General features: G+C 47.1%; 2 protein-coding genes across 2 annotated transcripts in view; one reads left to right on the plus strand and one right to left on the minus strand.

Moving 5' to 3' along the window:
• The window catches only part of LOC135056961 (oocyte zinc finger protein XlCOF6-like), a 64,078-nt gene extending 59,873 nt beyond the window's left edge, over positions 1-4,205 (minus strand). The window contains exon 1 of the mRNA XM_063962758.1: positions 4,060-4,205. The gene's annotated coding sequence lies outside the window, so the exon portion shown is untranslated. The remainder of the gene's footprint in view (positions 1-4,059) is intronic.
• LOC135056941 (uncharacterized) overlaps positions 1-18,562 on the plus strand; it is a 205,817-nt gene that overhangs the window by 163,399 nt on the left and 23,856 nt on the right. The gene's annotated exons all lie outside the window — the stretch shown is intronic.

Raw genomic sequence — 18,562 nt, forward strand, 5'->3', positions numbered from 1 at the left:
TCACTCCTGCCGCTGACAGAGAGCCGCATCACTCCTGCAGCCAACTCAGAGACGCATCTCCCCTGCCACCAACACAGAGATGCATCTCTCCTGCTGCCAACACAGAAACGCATCTCTTCTGCTGCCACCGACACAGACGCATCTCTCCAGGCGCCGACACAGACGCATCTCTCCAGCTGCCGACACAGACGCATCTCTCCAGCTGCCGACACAGACGCATCTCTCCAGCTGCTAGCAGAGACGCATCTCCCCTGCTGCTAGCAGAGACGCATCTCCCCTGCTGCAAACACAGAGCCACATCTTTCCTGTCGTCAACACAGAGCCGCATCTCTCCTGCCACCGACACAAAGACGCATCTCTCCTGACGTCAACACAGAGCCGCATCTCTCCAGCCGCCAACAGTGCCGCATCTCTCCTGCTGCTAAAAAAGAGTTGCATCTCTCCGGCCGCCAACAGAGCAGCATTTCTCCTGCCACCAACACAAAGCCGCATCTCTACTGCCGCCAATACAGAGCCGCCGCCAACACAGAGCCGCTTCTCTCCTACCGCCAACAAAGAGACGCATCTCTCCTGCCACCAACACAGAGCCGCATCTCTCCAGCCGTCAACACAGAGCCGCTGCCAACACAGAGCCGCATCTCTCCTGTCGCTAAAAAAGAGCTGCATCTCTCCTGCCGTCAACACAGAGCCGCATCTCTCCTGCCGCCAACAGAGACGCATCTCCCCTGCCGCCAACACAGAGATGCATTTCCCCTGCCACGCACACAGAGCCGCATCTCTCCAGCCACCGACACAGAGCCGCATCACTCCTGCCACCGACACAGAGATGCATCTCTCCTGCTGCCAACACAGAGACGCATCTCTCCAGGCGCCGACACAGACGCATCTCTCCAGGCGCCGACACAGGCGCATCTCTCCAGGTGCCGACACAGGCGCATCTCTCCAGGCGCCGACACAGACGCATCTTTCATGCTGCTAACAGAGATGCATCTCCCCTGCTGCTAACAGAGCCGCATCTCTCCTGCCACCGACACAAAGCCGCATCTCTCCTGACATCAACACAAAGCCGCTGCCAACACAGAACCGCATCTCTCCAGCCGCCAACAGTGCCGCATTTCTCCTGCTGCTAAAAAAGAGCTGCATCTCTCCTGCCGCCAACACAAAGCCGCATCTCTACTGCCGCCAACACAGAGCCGCATCTCTCCTGCCACCAACAGAGATGCATTTCCCCTGTCACCCACAGAGAGACGCATCTCTCCAGCCACCGACGCAGAGCCGCATCACTCCTATTGCCAACACTGAGCCGCATCTCTCCTGCAAACATAAAGCCGCATCTTTCCTGTCGTCAACACAGAGCCGCATCTCTCCTGACACCGACACAAAGACGCATCTCTCCTGAAGTCAACACAGAGCCGCATCTCTCCTGCCACTAAAAAAGAGCCCCATCCCTCCTGCCGCCAACACAGAGCCGCATCTCTCCTGCCGCCAACACAGACACGCATCTCCCCTGCCGCCAACACAGAGACGCATCTCCCTTGCAGCCAACACAGAGATGCATCTCCCCTGCCGCCAACACAGAGCCGCATCTCCCCTGCCGCCAACAAAGAGCCGCATCTCCCTTGCTGCCAACAGAGAGCCGCATCTCTCCTGCCACCGACACAAAGACACATCTCTCCTGCCGCCAACACAGAGACGCATCTCCCCTGCCGCCAACACAGAGATGCATTTCCCCTGCCACGCACACAGAGCCGCATCTCTCCAGCCACCGACACAGAGCCGCATCTCTCCAGCCACCGACACAGAGCCGCATCACTCCTGCAGCCAACTCAGAGACGCATCTCCCCTGCCACCAACACAGACGCATCTCTCCAGGCGCCAACACAGAAGCATCTCTCCAGGCGCCAACACAGATGCATCTTTCCTGCTGCTAACAGAGACGCATCTCCCCTGCTGCTAGCAGAGACGCATCTGTCCTGCTGCAAACACAGAGCCACATCTTTCCTGTCGTCAACACAGAGCCGCATCTCTCCTGCCACCGAAACAAAGACGCATCTCTCCTGACGTCAACACAGAGCCACTGCCAACATAGAGCCGCATCTCTCCAGCCGCCAACAGTGCCGCATCTCTCCTGCTGCTAAAAAAGAGTTGCATCTCTCCTGCCGCCAACAGAGCAGCATTTCTCCTGCCGCCAACACAGAGCCGCATATCTCCTGCCGCCAACAAAGAGACGCATCTCCCCTGCCGCCAACACAGTGACGCATCTCCACTGCCGCCAACACAGTGCCGCATCTCTCCTGCCACCAACACAGAGCCGCATCTCTCCAGCCATCAACACAGAGCCGCTGCCAACACAGAGCCGCATCTCTCCTGCCGCTAAAAAAGAGCTGCATCTCTCCTGCCGTCAACAGAGACGCATCTCTCCAGGCGCCGACAGACGCATCTCTCCAGGCGCTGACACAGACGCATCTCTCCAGGCGCCGACACAGACGCATCTTTCCTGCTGCTAACAGAGACGCATCTCCCCTGCTGCTAATAGAGACGCATCTCCCCTGCCGCTAACACAGAGCCACATCTTTCCTGTCGTCAACACAGAGCCGCATCTCTCCTGCCACCGACACACAGACGCATCTCTCCTGACGTCAACACAGAGCCGCTGCCAACACAGAGCCGCATCTCTCCAGCCGCCAACACAGTGCTGCATTTCTCCTGCTGCTAAAAAAGAGCTGCATCTCTCCTGCCGCCAACAGAGCAGCATTTCTCCTGCCGCCAACACAAAGCCGCATCTCTACTGCTGCCAACACAGAGCCGGATCTCTCCTGTCGCCAACACAGAGCTGCATCTCCCCTGCCACCAACATAGAGACGCATCTCCCCTGCCTCCAACACAGAGACGCATCTCCCCTACCACCAACACAGTGCCGCGTCTCTCCTGCCGTCAACACAGAGCCGCATCTCTCCTGCCACAAACACAGAGCCGCATCTCTCCTGCCACAAACACAGTGCCGCATCTCTCCTGCCACCAACACAGAGCTGCATCTCCCCTGCCGCAAACACAGTGCCGCATCTCTCCTGCCGCAAACACAGTGCCGCATCTCTCCTGCCACCAACACAGAGCCGCATCTCCCCTGCCGCAAACACAGTGCTGCATCTCTCCTGCCGCAAACACAGTGCCGCATCTCTCCTGCCGCAAACACAGAGCCACATCTCCCCTGCCGCAAACACAGAGCCGCATCTCCCCTGCCACCAACACAGAGCCGCATCTCCCCTGCCGCAAACACAGAGCCGCATCTCCCCTGCCGCAAACACAGTGCCGCATCTCCCCTGCCGCAAACACAGTGCCGCATCTCTCCTGCCGCAAACACAGTGCCGCATCTCTCCTGCCGCAAACACAGTGCCGCATCTCTCCTGCCGCAAACACAGTGCCGCATCTCTCCTGCCGCAAACACAGTGCCGCATCTCTCCTGCCGCAAACACAGAGCCGCCTCATCTCTCCTGCCGCCAACACAGGGCCGCTTCTCTAATAAATGTTACTCTATGGATTCCCACCATATAGAAATGTAGCTCTGGACACCGGGGTAATATGTACATCAGCCACTAAGGTACAAATCCCTGAGAGACAGAGTATACAGCGAGAGATCTGTCCCAGGGGACATCCAACAGCTCCGCAATATGGCTGTGTAATATCCGGGTACTAGGTGTGAGGGGGGGTATATACTAAGGGTCACAGCCAGGATCAGGGAGCAATCACATCTGCCCTTTCCTCACCCCTCCCTCATAACCCCCCCAATAACTCCACCCACCCCTCATTGCCACCCCTATACCTCCACTCACCCTTCCCTCAATACCCCCCCCCCCCCAATACCTCCTCCCACATTTCCCGTATACCTCCACTCACCCCTCCCTCAATACCCCCCCAATACCTCCACCCACCCCTCCCTCATTGCCACCCCTATACCTCCACTCACGTCTCCCTCATTGCCCCATATACCTCTCCTCCATCCTCCCTCATATGCTTAATTATATCACAGGGACCTCATTAGACATCTATACAGACACTCACCCCCCAGCTCTCACCCGCTGCACGATGCACACCCGCTACCTCCCACAGGCAGTGAGTTTCACCTGACTTCCGGATTATGCGTTCCACTTGATTTCCGGATCATGCGTTCCACATCATCCTCCCGCCCTCTGTCATCGTGACCGAGCTTCCGGTGGCTTCTGCACTGCAGGGAGCGGAGAGAGACATCGCTGTGCCCGGGATCAGGTGATGGTACAGGAGGAGCAGTCTGTGGTGTCCAGTTATTATTATTATACAGGGGAGCGGCCTGTGGTGTCCTGTTGTTATTATTATTATTATTATACAGGGGAGCAGCCTGTGGTGTCCTGTCATTGTTATTATACAGGGGGAGCAGCCTGTGGTGTCCTATTATTATTATTATTATTATACAGGAGGAGCAGCCTGTGGTGTCCTATTATTATTATTATTATTATTATACAGGAGGAGCAGCCTATCGTGTTCTGTTATTATTATTATACAGAAGGAGCAGCCTGTGGTGTCCTGTTATTATTATACACGGGGAGCAACCTGCGGTGTCCTGTTATTAGTATTATACAGATGGAGAGGCCTGTTGGTGTCCTGTTACTATTATTATACCGTGGAAGCAGCCTGTGGTGTTGTTGTTGTTGATAATAATAACAACAACAACAATAGGACACCACAGGCTGCTTCCACTGTATAATAATAGTAACAGGACACCACAGGCCTCTCCATCTGTATAATAATAACAGGACACCACAGGTTGCTCCCTGTGTATAATAATAACAGGACACCACAGGCTGCTCCTTCTGTATAATAATAATAACAGAACACGACAGGCTGCTCCCCCTGTATTATAATAATAATAACAGGACACCACAGGCTGCTCCCCCTGTATTATAATAATAACAATAATAATATTATTATTATTATTATTATTATTATTATTATACAGGGGGAGCAGCAAGTGGTGTCCTGACATTATTATTATTATTATACAGGGGGGGGGGGGCGCCTGTGGTGCCCTATTATTATTATACATGGGGAGCAGCCTGTGGTGTCCCGTTATTATTATTATTATTATACAGAGGGAGCAGCCTGTGGTGTCCTGTTATTATTATTATTATACAAGCGGAGCATCCTGTGGTGTCCTGTTATTATTATACAGGGGGTGCAGCCTGTGTTGTCCTGTTGTTATTATTATTATTATACAGGGGGAGCATCCCGTGGTGTCCTGTTATTATTATTATACAGGCGGAGCAGCCTGTGGTGTCCTGTTATTATTATTATACAGGCGGAGCAGCCTGTGGTGTCCTGTTATTATTATTATACAGGGGGAGCAGCCTGTGGTGTCCTGTTATTATTATACATAAGTACCAGCAGGTGGTATCCTGTTGTTAATATTATAATACAGGGGAAGCGTCCTTTGATTTCCTTTTTTTATTATTATTATTATTATTATTATTATTATACAAAGGTAGCGGCTTGTGGTGTTCTGTTTATATTTTTATTATACATATAGTGTTCATTCTAGCACCCTGAACCTAATCATTGACCTAATACAGGGACATGACTGGGGAGGTGTGGGGATCTGGGAGCATCACAGTGACGTCACTTATATCTATAGTAATAAAACAGGGACATGACTGCGGAGGTGAGGGGATCTGGGAGTGTCACAGTGACGTCACTTATATCTATAGTAATAATACAGGGACATGACTGGGGAGGTGAGGGGATCTGGGAGCGTCACAGTGACGTCACTTATAGCTATAGTAATGACAATGCTAAATTCCTTTGTCGTATAAACAACCCTTTATGAAGCTAAGAACACTGTACGCTGTTTACTGAAGAAGTACCGTAATGGTACGCTAGTTGCGTAACGATCGCTCAGCCGTAGGCGAGACGCTCAAGCGTCACGTTCGCTCACGGCCCAGGGATCACAGGACACGTTATTGGCTATGACTAGGGTAATGATTCGCTATGGCGTAGCTTACGCTTGAGACCACGAGGAGGTCCCCAGCGATGCAGACGCTCACAACACTATACCTTTATGATAAAACCTTATACCAATGAAATACACTGAATACCTTAATGTGAGTACAGGGTGTAAGTGCAACCTTGTGTAACCTGACTAACTACAAAGCTGCTTGAGCGTCACCGACGCTCAAGTGAACACTTAACACTATAGAAAATACACAGATACTGGTTTAGGTTCCAAGGCCTATTAACTGTATTATATCTAATATACTTGTAAAAGGGGATAACAGTACAAATGATACACTACAATATAACAGAGACTTCCTAACCACAGAACTAAACAATAAATACAAAAAGACAATACTACACTGACCTAAATGCAATACAATACAATACTATCTAATACAATACAATACTAGCCTAGTCTAGGGGAGATATGAGAGAACAGACCAGAGAGAGAGAGAGAGAGAGAGAGAGAGATGAGATGAGAGAAATTGGCTCACAGAAAGACAATGATAACGGAGAGAAACTTACGCACAAAGGGTATGATCGCCTGCGCCTCGATATCCAGCTCCCGGCTATCAGCAGATAACCGTTGATGAGAGAGTGAGAGCTGGATGTGGTCGGCCTGCCTATTTATGCCCCACACACAATGCAATCTCCTGGTCCTACAATCCCATTGTCCATTTTCCGAAGGAATTCGGCCCTGTATCATAACAAAAGGTCATAGGGTGATTCATACAGGTGGGCTGTGACGATTTCCAACAGCTCAGGTGGGTGGGAAACTGGGTTTCCCGCCGCATACCTGAGTATGTGTAAATAATAGAAATGGACATAAACTTCTTATGTCCATAACTATTCGCACGAGCGATTAATACGCTCCAAACCAACACCGGAATATTGCTAATTAAATACTCTTCCGATGGGTACCAAACACTGCTGTATGATTCCTGTTAGACCCTTTGTACGATATAAAGAGGGATTCCTCAGCTCTGGGACATTGTATTTTAACCAAACTTTCAGAATCTATCAAAGGGACCATGATCTATAAACTACATTAATTGTGAACATTTGTAACGAATGAGTCGCACGCTACGACTACATAAACTCTACCGTAAATACGCATACCGCGCCTGCGAGTGCACGTTATTGCGGGTATGCGCATCCACGGGAGAGCGCACGCACGCGCAGCGCGGACCAGTGTGCGGTGCAAATATGGCAACGTGCATTGAGACATTTTTCTGACTTTGACAGTCCACCCTTTGGCAGTCAATAATAACTGCCACAAAACATTTAAGGAGAAAAATGTAAGTCAGGGGTTAATTGATTTCCATGGTTGGGTAGGGGAGGAGAGAGGAGAAGGTGTGAAGAGGGTATGACCTAGTGAGATAGCAGAAGCATGTGTGTATGAATCCATGTTTGGGGGGTCATGTATCATCGTGCCGTACGTGTTGTAAATCAAGCTTCGAGGTATTGCGAAGTATACATTTGAATTCCTTCTTATCCTGTGGTACAGGTCTGTGGATGGGCTGTCAAACTCTACCGAGCTCATTTCGGCTGTGGTTGTAACAAAATGGGGATGCACATTTTAGTTGATGATACATGAATGGGGGAGGTATGTGGTTGCTGATATCTGTGCCTGTATTCCCTATCGTCTATGTGTGTCATTACCTGAGGGTTGTAGAGATGAAGATAAAGAACACTTACGAAAAATGCAATGATATTCTATGTCAGGGAAATGTACATCTGTCGTCGAAGTTGTTTTCGGTATCTGTTGAGAGTCGTCTTCTTTGTGCTGTATTGCTCCTTAGGCATGAGCAAATAGCTTTGTCAGTGCCATCAGATTTACAAAAAATGTTGGGCTAGCGTGAGTTTAAAGATACTAGGGAAACTGGGGATCCATGGCAAAGTTCATCAAGTGTCCATATTTAAAGTTGTCAAATCTTCTTCTTTGGTGCTTGTCTGTTGTCTGTATACATCTCGTCTCGTCAGTTTCCTCGTCCAAGGGGGTCTTTGTATCTTGGAGAAAAGCAGAAAGACAGGTGAAAGAAACGGACCGTATAATCGCATTTTCATCACATTCTGGTTTCTATCATTGGGTCATAAATCAAATCCAGGTTAATTACAGTTTCCTCACTCCTCAAGCTCATCACTTTTGTACTTTGTTTGCACCTCATTAAAGCCTGCCCGCATCTAAATATCAATCCAATCGATATAACGACACCCAAGATACATAGTAGAAACTTTCCAACATCCATTATGACTCCTTGAGCCCAGTCTCCTAAACCGGAGAACCAATTTCGCGGGTTCAACCATGACACCCAACCAGTCAGCTCATTACCTACAGCAGCAAGGGTGAGATTGTGTTTTCGACGAAATTCCCACTTCAATTGGAGAATATCGTCCATCTTTTGGTCTATGACCTCTACCGGATCCTCGGTGCTATTTGTGATATACGTGCAATACTTTATGCCGTACTGTGTTGCCAATGTAACACAATATCCGCCTGTTACTGCTGTAAGATAATTAAGAACCATCCTATGCTGAACTAGTTCTGTTTTGTAAGCTTGAAGTTCTCTTCCAGTGTATCTAAACGTGTCATCATACATTTCAGTGATATTATCTAACAAATTGGCGAGTGCGGAAATGTATTTATAATTCATCACACCTCGAGCGGTGCGAGTGAAATCTAACGCTACCAGAACCTGAATCCCGGTGGATTCATGGATAAGATCAGAGGCCGGATGCTCTAACCTTTCTGACAGTTGTCTTTTAACTCGGTGCTCGTAATGAGTGTGAGTATAAGGAGCTTGGGCACCACGGTGTATGTCCTTCATTTTGTCATGTGTAACAGTCATCACTTCAGGCAATACTTTTCCAATATAACACAATCCTTCAGAGTTTGGGGCAAGCCACTTGTACGCCTTTCTCCCACATATGAAATATGCGTCATCGGGGAGAACATAGGGGACGGAGAAGGACATGACCATGTTACAAACCTTCCAGGTGAAATCTCCTGACCCTAATTCTTCCAACTGCTTAATGCACGTATCGGTTTGTACGATATGTGCACAGTATCCTGGTGATACCTCTCCAACTCTAGTAATCCTATTTCCTAAGGTATATCGATACCGGAAAGATTTTCCTCTACTGGCTATGTGGCGTACGAGCTCTGTATCTGTAGGCATTCTATCTGCTCTGTGTGAAAAGGTCATGGTAAGGTTGCTCCATGACACTTCCCAATTTCCCGGTTTTCTGGGATTGGAGATGTTAAAACATAAGAGGGACCTATCCACATGGTATTGGTGGAGCTTCAAACTAGGAGGGCTGGAGATGTTAAACCTCCGGTCCACCGGTCTCCCACCACTTAGCTCAAGTACCTCCCCTAACGTTAAAGGAAATGGTACTAGCCCTGATTTGCTGTGACCCTGAGGTACTTGAGAGCATACCCAACAATCTGTTTGGTTTAACACGTTACCCACTAAGGAGTGATAGTCACTCAATGGATGCCGGTCTATATGGATATTAAAACTAGATTGGCATTTCTTTATGCATCCATCTTCAACCAGATTATCACAGAGCCTACAGATACAATTTTCTTCAGCTAACAATCCATCACAATTTCTTCTATCGGATCGTTTTCTGATACTCGCCTTTGCTTGTTGGTTTGGTTGATCTTGGAAAACTACGCCTCCATCATCATAATCGGAACCCATTCCAGAACCTCTTTCGACCTCTATGGTACTCTCGCCGGAACAGACTGCTCTGGTCAACATCATGGTTAACATCAAAATCCGGATCACAGTCTCTTGGGGCAAGTCCATCTTTGAGGAGGAAATAGAGAAGAATGAGGAGGGGGAAAAAGAAATTTTAAGGGAGAGGGGCTGGGAAGTGGAGAAAAACAATAAAAGGGAGAAGGGAGTCGACAACTGCTTTCGGTCTTCAAGGCTCAGGTGCCGCCTCAATCCTCCTGGAACAGACACTCCAGTGATACAACCTCTACCGTCTGTTCCTTATCACGGGACTTCTCTGGATCAGCAACCTTTTTGCAGTGGGATGAATGGACCCAAGTCTCTCTCTCAGCAACCTTCAATGCTGTGGTGCTAGTCAATAAGACCTGGTATGGTCCTTCCCATCTATCAATAAGACAACCTGAGCGTAGAAAATTTCGTATCATTACATAATCCCCAGGTTCAATGTCATGACAATTACTATCTGGTAAATCAGGAATCACCAACTTCAGATTATCATTTTGATTCCTCAACTGTTTACTCATGTTAATCAAGTACTTTACAGTTACTTCATTGTTACATTTCAAATCATCCTGAGGGTTAATCATGACATGCGGTTGTCGACCAAACAAGATTTCAAAAGGAGACAGATTAAGAGGGGACCTGGGAGTGGTTCTGATGCTATACAAAACAATGGGTAAAGCTTCTGGCCACGTCAATCCTGTCTCTGCCATTACTTTACTCAATTTATTTTTAATAGTGCTGTTCACTCTTTCGACCTTCGCACTCGCCTGTGGACGGTACGGAGTGTGCAGCTTGCTATCAATACCCATCAATTTACACATTCCTTGAAAGACATCACCTGTAAAATGGGTACCCCTATCACTTTCAATGATTCTAGGGATACCATATCTACATACAAATTCCTGCACAATTTTCTTAGCTGTAAACATAGCGGTATTTGTAGCTGCTGGAAAAGCCTCGACCCAATTCGAGAAAACATCTATACAGACAAGTACATATTTCAAATTTCGACATGGGGGTAATTGAATGAAGTCAATTTGTATTACCTGGAAAGGGCCGCCGGCAGGTGGGATATGGGATGGTTCTGTAGGTATTGCTTTTCCAATATTCTTTCTCAGACAGGTAAGGCATGACATTGCTCTTTTACTCGCATGAGAGGAGAATCCTGGGGCGCACCAGTATGCTCTTACCAATTTGCACATCCCCTCCTTGCCTAGATGAGTCAGCCCGTGAGCTGCTTCAGCCAGACATGGAAGGTATGCCCTGGGGGCCACTGGTTTACCATGTCCATCCGTCCAGAGCCCTGAGGACTCCTGGCCATATCCCTTTGCCTTCCAGACTGCTCTTTCCTGTGTGGAACACAGATTCTGCATCTCACACAACTTCTGTGTGTTGATGGTATTAAATACCATCAACTGTGTGGTGTCTGTCCGTGTGGGGGTAGCAGCTGCAAGCTTTGCGGCTTCGTCTGCTCGGCTGTTACCAAGGGATACTGGGTCTTGGCTATATGTATGTGCTTTACATTTGATAACAGCCACTCTGTCGGGTTCCTGTATCGCTGTTAGAAGCCTTTTTATGTGAGCTGCATGCGCTATCGGTGTACCAGCTGCCGTCATGAAATTTCTGAGCCGCCATAGGGCTCCGAAATCATGGACTACCCCGAACGCGTATCTGGAATCGGTGTAGATATTGGCTGACTTACCCTTAGCCAATTCACATGCTCTGGTTAGGGCGACCAGTTCAGCAACCTGGGCTGAGTGAGGTGGGCCTAGCGGTTCCGCTTCTATGGTGTCTTGGTCATCTACGACTGCGTATCCAGTACACAAGTCTCCCGAGTCTGACTGTCTGTGACAACTACCGTCCGTGTAGAACGTGAGTTCTGCATCTTTCAGTGGATTGTCACTGATGTCAGGCCTTGCGGTAAAATTTTGGGTCAAATATTCCATACAATCATGTGTATCTTCCTTTGCATTAAATCCTCCTTCCCCATCACTCTCACCTTCCACCCTTTGTGTCTGACCAGGCACACCTGGGAGAAATGTTGCAGGATTTAATGCGCTGCATCTCCTTATGGTGATGTTTACGGGGGCCATTAATGCCAATTCCCATCTTGTAAACCTTGCTGATGAGACGTGTCTGGTTTGGGCAGAATTCAATAAGGCAGATACCGCATGCGGTGTATGGATTGTGAGGTTGTGGCCTAGCACGACATCTTCGCTTTTTGTCACTAGCAATGCTATCGCCGCAACGCTACGCAAGCATGTGGGGAGGGATCGCGCTACCGTATCTAGCTGGGCGCTGTAGTATGCAATTGGCCTGCTGGCATCACCGTGTTTTTGTGTTAGTACACCTGCTGCGCACCCAGCACTTTCTGTTCCGTATAGTTCAAAGGGTTTCCCATAGTCTGGCATACCTAGTGCTGGTGCCTGCGTTAGGCACTGTTTGAGTCTCTCAAATGCTGTTTCAGATTCGTCTGTATGCGAAATCCGATCAGGTTTGTTTGAAGAGACCATTTCCTGCAAAGGTAGCGCCAATATGGAAAACCCTGGGATCCAATTACGGCAATACCCACACATTCCTAAAAACGTCCTGATCTGTTGCTGGGTTTGTGGCAGTGTCATGTCTCTAATGGCTTGGATTCTATCAGCGGTCAGGTGTCTCAGTCCTTGTGTTAGACAGTGTCCCAAATATTTTACCTTAGCTTGGCATAATTGCAACTTGTCTTTGGAAACCTTCTGACCTGTGTCTGAAAGATGAAACAGGAGCTGTTTCGTATCCTTCAGAGATGCTTCCAGTGAATCTGAACACAGTAATAAATCGTCCACATACTGTATCAATACTGATCCACTGTCTGGTTGGAAAGACTGTAAACAATCATGCAAAGCCTGAGAAAATATACTTGGACTATCTATGAAACCTTGGGGTAACCGAGTCCACGTGTATTGGACTCCTCTGTATGTGAATGCAAACAAATATTGGCTGTCAGGGTGCAGAGGTACCGAAAAGAAAGCGGAGCAGAGGTCAATAACAGTGAAAAATTTGGCAGTGGGAGAAATTTGCATTAGGATGACAGCTGGATTAGGCACTACGGGGAACTGACTCTCAACTATTTTGTTAATCCCCCTTAGATCCTGCACTAGCCTGTAACCCCTCCCCCCACTCTTTTTAACAGGGAAGATGGGACTATTTGCGGTGCTGGACGTTCTTACTAGAATGCCCTGTTGTAGCAAGCGCTCTATTACGGGAAAAACTCCTAACTCCACCTCTGGCTTCAGAGGATACTGTGGGATTTTTGGAGCTATCCTACCATCTTTTACTTGTACAACTACTGGAGCTACGTTTGCCATTAATCCAGTGTCCTGTCCATCTTTTGTCCAACCTATTTGTCATAATGGAATGTGACATTAATTTTGATGGGGAGTCTAACATGTCTCGTACTTCCTGAGCGTGATTCTCAGGAATGTCCAAGAATACACCTTCAGGGGTACAATAAATGACGCAACCCATTTTACATAGTAAGTCTCTCCCCAGGAGATTAGTTGGTGCCGATGCAGCCAGCAAAAAGGAATGCTTGGTATGCAAAGGCCCTATTGTAATCTCGGCTGGTTTGCTAACAGGGTAGTGCTGGACTACTCCTGTTACTCCCATGGCTGGAATTGTCCTACCAGTGGTTCTCATGCCCACTGTCGAATTTATCACTGACTTGGCCGCCCCTGTGTCTACAAGAAAGTTTAAAGTTTTACCAGCCACATTGATTGCAATCTCTGGTTCGCTTCCAAGACTGGCAATCAACTTAACTGGCTGCAGATTACAGGTATGGCCACACCCCTATTGGGTATGCTGACCTCCCTGAATCCCGCTGGCAGCAACTACTTGTGAGGGAGTTAGCTGGGAACTACCAGAGGCATGCCAGTCTCTGTTTGGGGGATATCTTTTTGTTTCCCCTGTATGTGGCTCAAAACTCCGCCTCTGTGGACCCTGCTCCCAATGTCGTGTGTTGTGTTGTTGTCTAGGGGGTTGAAAAGATCTTTGTACATTCTTTGTTCTACATTCTCGTGCAAAGTGTCCCGGTCTGTTACAAGAAAAACATGTTATTACACTTGCCTTACCCACAGGATTCGGTGGTACATACGCAGGCTGCCTTGTGGTCAGCGCCTGTATACTTACGGACATCAACTTATCACTTTGCGATTCCCTGTGCCTAGTGATGTTTCTGTCGTGATCAATAGCAGCCTCTCTCAAGCCGGACACTGACAGACCTCGCCAGCACGGTTGCGTGGTCTGAACCCTAGTCTTTAATGTTTCCTTTAAACCATCCATCAGTACAGATACTGCTACTTCTCGATGGTTTGGGTTGGTCTTAATGTCTTCTATACCAGTGTACTTTGCCATTTCTAATAGTGCCCGGTGAAAATATTCTGTTGCCGTTTCGGACTCCTTTTGCTTAATGGAAAATATTTTATTCCATTTAACAACGGCTGGGAAATACTCTTTTAGCTGTAAATTTATCCTTTTTACATTATCCTTGTTGTACACGTCTGTAAGCGGTACATCTTTATCCAATGCACAATCAGCTAAAAACTGAGTTGCATCAACATTGGAAGGTAAACAAGCTCTTAGCAGTATCTGCCAATCCTTGTTGTTGGGTTCTACGGTGTTACCTAGATCCCTGATGTATTTTTGGCTAGCAACTAAATCCTTCCTGGGGTCAGGAAATTCGGACACTATTGTTCTTAATTCCATTCTGGAAAATGGAGTGTACATGGCAATGTTCCTTATGGGAGTGGCTCCAGACACATCTGTTTTTCCATTGGGAACTGCTATTACCCTTACAGGAGCAATTCTAACAGCCTCTTCCTGTGTAGATTCTACAGCTTGTTGTGGTACAATTGTTTCAGTGTAGTGCATGGTGCCGTACTTACCCGTTGACACGACCTCACCTATCCCTCCGCTAGGGGCTTTCACTAATCTCGTGGGTGTCGCTGTGCCTACTGTGGTCTCTGCTATGGTGGCTGCAAGAGAGAGAGCTGAAATTGTTGCTGAATCGTCTTCTTGATCACACTCCTGAGGAAGGTTCAAAACAGGGTACATCTTGCACGGGTTAATACTTGCATGAGTTATTTGGTTAACATCATTAACATTTACAGGGTTACTAAGAGTTTGTGTTTTACAACCCAGTGCGTTTCTCTCCGCAATCAACTTCTCTCCTGCAATGTATGGTGGAGGAGGAGCTGTGGCAATCAACTTCCTGACTGCCCCAGATCCTGCCGCCAGAGCCAAACCTCTCTGTATCTCACCTTCCTGGTGCCATAACTGTAAATAATCATGATGCCGAATTCGTCTCTTTGCTGATTTTACGAGACATATCCTCCTCCTTAAATTTTGTAACACTTCTGGACTAAAGCTACCTATTCTTGGGAATTTGTCCCTGTCTTGTACAGTCATTCTCTCCCATTCATCACATAAAGATTCGGTGTGAATTCCATATTTTTCACACATTACATATCGTGCCGACCCAACTGGTCGGTTCACAGAATCAACCTGAACCAGGGTTGATCGCTCCCTACCTGAACAAATGGCCCCCATAATCTGCAGGCGTTGCTTATTCCTCCTTGAATATCAAGGCTTTCAGCGAACCCTTACAAACAAACCAAGATGTCCTTGGGCAGGCCGGCGGTGGTGGTTTATCAAGTACCCCACTTACTTCTCGCCCACGTTGGCCTGTGCTGCAATCACTGTAGCCAGAGCTGCTGTACCCAACCTAGGGCCCCTGTGAACCTTTATTTACTGGAACATATGAGGGTTACCCGCAGGACACTTACTCTTTCCAGTAAAGTTGGGGTTGTTAGATAGTTCCTGAGTGACCAGCGAACTTCCCTTCCAAAAATAAAAAATTACACAAATCACGTCAGAATGTACAGATAGCGTTTGTGACCACTTTACTCTAATGGTATTAGGTCAGATTACTAACTACTGCACACAATAACGTGCGGTCCAATCGTTCAGTATACGAGCACTACTTGTCATGTACTGAAAGATCAATGGAATCTATGTTTCCGGCTGCGATTCCTTCAGCCAGAGCTTGTATGGCCTATATGGGTTCTGCACCAACACCCCAGGCGTTGTGCCACTGGACTTTTATAGCGGACCTTTTACCTTACGACCTCCTGGTCTTGTTACCTTATGACCTCCTGGTCTTGTTACCTTATGGTCCGCTATACTCTAATGCTCAAATATTATTTAACCAGGGATGCCTCCCTGGCCACCGTATATGTCACTTACACGTATGTCCCTTGACGAGTACCCGGCTTTCCTTTTGGTTCCACCTTAAAGTTATATAAACTTTTGTATACAAAACACACTCACTCAACACAAGTACACTTTTGTTTCTATATCTATTTCTGCGCAGAAATTGTCTTTAGGCCAAAAGTGTTACCAATTAGGAGCAGGATCTGTTAAACTAAATTTCAGATTTTCCAAAAATAGATTTGCGTTATTTACCGCTTCGCGTTATCTACCGCTTTGCGTTAATTATCGCCTTTGCGTTACTTCACTTTATCACAACTTGAGCTACGTGGGCGTAACCGGACGCTACGTTGCGTAATGAACGCTGCGTGCGTCTGCCTTTTGGATTGCGTACGCTAGTCTTTGTTAGCGACACGTGTACGCAATGCAAAGGATCCACCGTAACACAATATATACTTTTATCAATGTAAATGATCCCTGATCATCTACCGCAATCCACACTGACTGCCTTGTATCTCAGACAAACCGTGTGTTTGTTCTATACTTTAACTATCACCTCTACTATGAAATAACAGCAAATCTCTTTTTAGCACTTTCTATCAACTATAAAATTGGCAAACAGGAATAGTGATATACGAAAATGAAACAGAAATGCAGATATATGTATGCGTGCGTGTATACGCAAGACAGAAGAGAAATAAAACAGTTTTAAAAGACACAAGCGTTTTGTTCTTACTTCCGGTTCCCGGATTCCTTCAGCACTCTTTATCTAAGCGAAGCAGACGCTTATCCCGTCAGCACTGTGAGACAACCTCCCACCCTTTGCTGGAGGGATAATGTCTGCTGATCTACCTAGTGCAGATATGAGAAGGATAGGACGAGTCCCCAATTGACAATGCTAAATTCCTTTGTCGTATAAACAACCCTTTATGAAGCTAAGAACACTGTACGCTGTTTACTGAAGAAGTACCGTAATGGTACGCTAGTTGCGTAACGATCGCTCAGCCGTAGGCGAGACGCTCAAGCGTCACGTTCGCTCACGGCCCAGGGATCACAGGACACGTTATTGGCTATGACTAGGGTAATGATTCGCTATGGCGTAGCTTACGCTTGAGACCACGAGGAGGTCCCCAGCGATGCAGACGCTCACAACACTATACCTTTATGATAAAACCTTATACCAATGAAATACACTGAATACCTTAATGTGAGTACAGGGTGTAAGTGCAACCTTGTGTAACCTGACTAACTACAAAGCTGCTTGAGCGTCACCGACGCTCAAGTGAACACTTAACACTATAGAAAATACACAGATACTGGTTTAGGTTCCAAGGCCTATTAACTGTATTATATCTAATATACTTGTAAAAGGGGATAACAGTACAAATGATACACTACAATATAACAGAGACTTCCTAACCACAGAACTAAACAATAAATACAAAAAGACAATACTACACTGACCTAAATGCAATACAATACAATACTATCTAATACAATACAATACTAGCCTAGTCTAGGGGAGATATGAGAGAACAGACCAGAGAGAGAGAGAGAGAGAGAGAGAGAGAGAGAGAGATGAGATGAGAGAAATTGGCTCACAGAAAGACAATGATAACGGAGAGAAACTTACGCACAAAGGGTATGATCGCCTGCGCCTCGATATCCAGCTCCCGGCTATCAGCAGATAACCGTTGATGAGAGAGTGAGAGCTGGATGTGGTCGGCCTGCCTATTTATGCCCCACACACAATGCAATCTCCTGGTCCTACAATCCCATTGTCCATTGGCCGAAGGAATTCGGCCCTGTATCATAACAAAAGGTCATAGGGTGATTCATACAGGTGGGCTGTGACGATTTCCAACAGCTCAGGTGGGTGGGAAACTGGGTTTCCCGCCGCATACCTGAGTATGTGTAAATAATAGAAATGGACATAAACTTCTTATGTCCATAACTATTCGCACGAGCGATTAATACGCTCCAAACCAACACCGGAATATTGCTAATTAAATACTCTTCCGATGGGTACCAAACACTGCTGTATGATTCCTGTTAGACCCTTTGTACGATATAAAGAGGGATTCCTCAGCTCTGGGACATTGTATTTTAACCAAACTTTCAGAATCTATCAAAGGGACCATGATCTATAAACTACATTAATTGTGAACATTTGTAACGAATGAGTCGCACGCTACGACTACATAAACTCTACCGTAAATACGCATACCGCGCCTGCGAGTGCACGTTATTGCGGGTATGCGCATCCACGGGAGAGCGCACGCACGCGCAGCGCGGACCAGTGTGCGGTGCAAATATGGCAACGTGCATTGAGACATTTTTCTGACTTTGACAGTAATAATACAGGGACATGACGGGAGGTTAGGGGATCTTGGAGTGTCACAGGGACATCACTTTTATCTGGAGTAATAACACGGGGACATTTAATTTTTGCATTTATTAAAAATAAAACACTTTCCCCACAAATTATACACAATGTAAGTTAATTATGGCTTTGTGATACGCAGGATTACACAGTATTAAAGAAGACA

The sequence above is a fragment of the Pseudophryne corroboree genome, chromosome 3 (genome assembly GCF_028390025.1).
Source record: "Pseudophryne corroboree isolate aPseCor3 chromosome 3, aPseCor3.hap2, whole genome shotgun sequence".
In the NCBI taxonomy this organism is placed as follows: Eukaryota; Metazoa; Chordata; class Amphibia; order Anura; family Myobatrachidae; genus Pseudophryne; species Pseudophryne corroboree.